General features: G+C 40.7%; 1 long non-coding RNA gene across 6 annotated transcripts; it reads right to left on the bottom strand.

Annotated features, from left to right (window-relative positions):
• Nucleotides 1–302: 302 nt before the first annotated feature.
• On the bottom strand, nucleotides 303–1476 carry LOC127919480 (uncharacterized). 6 transcript variants are annotated; one of them, XR_008103142.1, is made up of 3 exons: nucleotides 1434–1476; nucleotides 1022–1206; nucleotides 303–836 (listed from the first exon to the last, which is right to left on the bottom strand). It is a non-coding gene; the product is annotated as an uncharacterized LOC127919480 (long non-coding RNA). The 6 variants fall into 6 exon arrangements; XR_008103141.1 differs by lacking the exon at nucleotides 1434–1476 and adding an exon at nucleotides 1281–1382; XR_008103143.1 differs by lacking the exon at nucleotides 1434–1476 and adding an exon at nucleotides 1281–1382 and having other exon boundaries at nucleotides 1022–1169.
• Between the last annotated feature and the right edge of the window lie 616 nt (nucleotides 1477–2092).

Genomic DNA, 2092 nt, shown 5'->3' with positions numbered 1-2092 from the left:
TTGACTAATTATGTCACTTCTGGTTGCACCAGATCTTATTTAGGGGCTTCATAGCCATTTCCGTTCTATATTTTTTACATTTGATTTTTTCATTTCACTTCACCAATTTGGACTATTTTGTGTACGTCCATTACATGGAATCCAAATTAAAATCAAATTAAATTACAGGTTGTAATGCAACAAAATAGGAAAAACGCCAAGGGGGATGATTACTTTTGCAAGGCACTGTATGTCAAGTATATTTTTAATTCAGCACTGTCCAATATTGATGTGCAGTAAGAATTTCATACAGAACGCTGGTACAGTGATATTAATTTATTATGGTCCTTTACACAGATGTGACCATGAGTTCTCCAAACACCCTGAGAGATACCACAAATACAGCCCAGCGCAGGTGGAGGAGATGATCGAGAGACTATTTGATATCTCAGCCTGAGGTTGAGAACCTGCTTAGTTAGGAGATAATATAAGGCCTTCACACTGCCTCTATAGGAAATAACACACTGTTGATTTGTTTCCACACTACTAATGCTACAGCTACAGTCCCCTGTCCATGTATTCATTACAGTTCTAATTGCTAAATGCATTATTCCACATATGACTATCTATGTTTCAAACATGATGAAATGTAAAGCTCTAGTGAAGAATACACAAATACATTTTTACCACACAGAAGCTCAAAAGGTAGCTTTTTGATAGTTCTTGCAAAATTTGTGATGACCAAACCATAGAGAATGATAGAGACCTCTTGTGGCCAAACGCCTGTATTAGCATTGGCAGCAGCATGGGACTTAAACGCCTGTATTAGCATTGGCAGCAGCATGGGACTTAAACGCCTGTATTAGCATTGGCAGCAGCATGGGACTTTAACGCCTGTATTAGCATTGGCAGCAGCATGGGACTTAAACGCCTGTATTAGCATTGGCAGCAGCATGGGACTTAAACGCCTGTATTAGCATTGGCAGCAGCATGGGACTTAAACACCTGTATTAGCATTGGCAGCAGCATGGGACTTAAACACCTGTATTAGCATTGGCAGCAGCATGGGACTTAAACGCCTGTATTAGCATTGGCAGCAGCATGGGACTTAAACGCCTGTATTAGCATTGGCAGCAGCATGGGACTTAAACGCCTGTATTAGCATTGGCAGCAGCATGGGACTTAAACGCCTGTATTAGCATTGGCAGCAGCATGGGACTTAAACACCTGTATTAGCATTGGCAGCAGTATGGGACTTAAACACCTGTATTAGCATTGGCAGCAGCATGGGACTTAAACACCTGTATTAGCATTGGCAGCAGCATGGGACTTAAACGCCTGTATTAGCATTGGCAGCAGCATGGGACTTAAACACCTGTATTAGCATTGGCAGCAGCATGGGATGGGACTTAAACGCCTGTATTAGCATTGGCAGCAGCATGGGACTTAAACACCTGTATTAGCATTGGCAGCAGCATGGGACTTAAACACCTTAAGGAAGGGCACTAAATATCAGCATTGGCAGCACATGGGACTTAAACCATTCACATGCCTGTATTAGCATTGGCAGTAGCATGGGATCAAACACCTGTATTAGCATTAACTTGGGACTTGAACTGTTCACATAGCTGGGACAAACGCCTGTATCAGTCAACCTTAACTTTATACCTGTTCACTACATGTGGCAGTAAATCTCAACCTTAACTTTATACCTGTTCACTACATGTGGCAGTAAATCATCAACCTTAACTTTATACCTGTTCACTACATGTGGCAGTAAATCATCAACCTTAACTTTATACCTGTTCACTACATGTGGCAGTAAATCATCAACCTTAACTTTATACCTGTTCACTACATGTGGCAGTAAATCATCAACCTTAACTTTATACCTGTTCACTACATGTGGCAGTAAATCATCAACCTTAACTTTATACCTGTTCACTACATGTGGCAGTAAATCATCAACCTTAACTTTATACCTGTTCACTACATGTGGCAGTAAATCATCAACCTTAACTTTATACCTGTTCACTACATGTGGCAGTAAATCATCAACCTTAACTTTATAACTGTTCACTACATGTGGCAGGATGCACTCTTTCAGTTTGTT

This window comes from Oncorhynchus keta, unplaced genomic scaffold, assembly GCF_023373465.1.
Source record: "Oncorhynchus keta strain PuntledgeMale-10-30-2019 unplaced genomic scaffold, Oket_V2 Un_contig_16781_pilon_pilon, whole genome shotgun sequence".
In the NCBI taxonomy this organism is placed as follows: domain Eukaryota; kingdom Metazoa; phylum Chordata; class Actinopteri; order Salmoniformes; family Salmonidae; genus Oncorhynchus; species Oncorhynchus keta.
The sequence above is the reverse complement of the archived record's forward strand: the minus strand, read 5'-3'. Positions and strand labels throughout refer to the sequence as shown.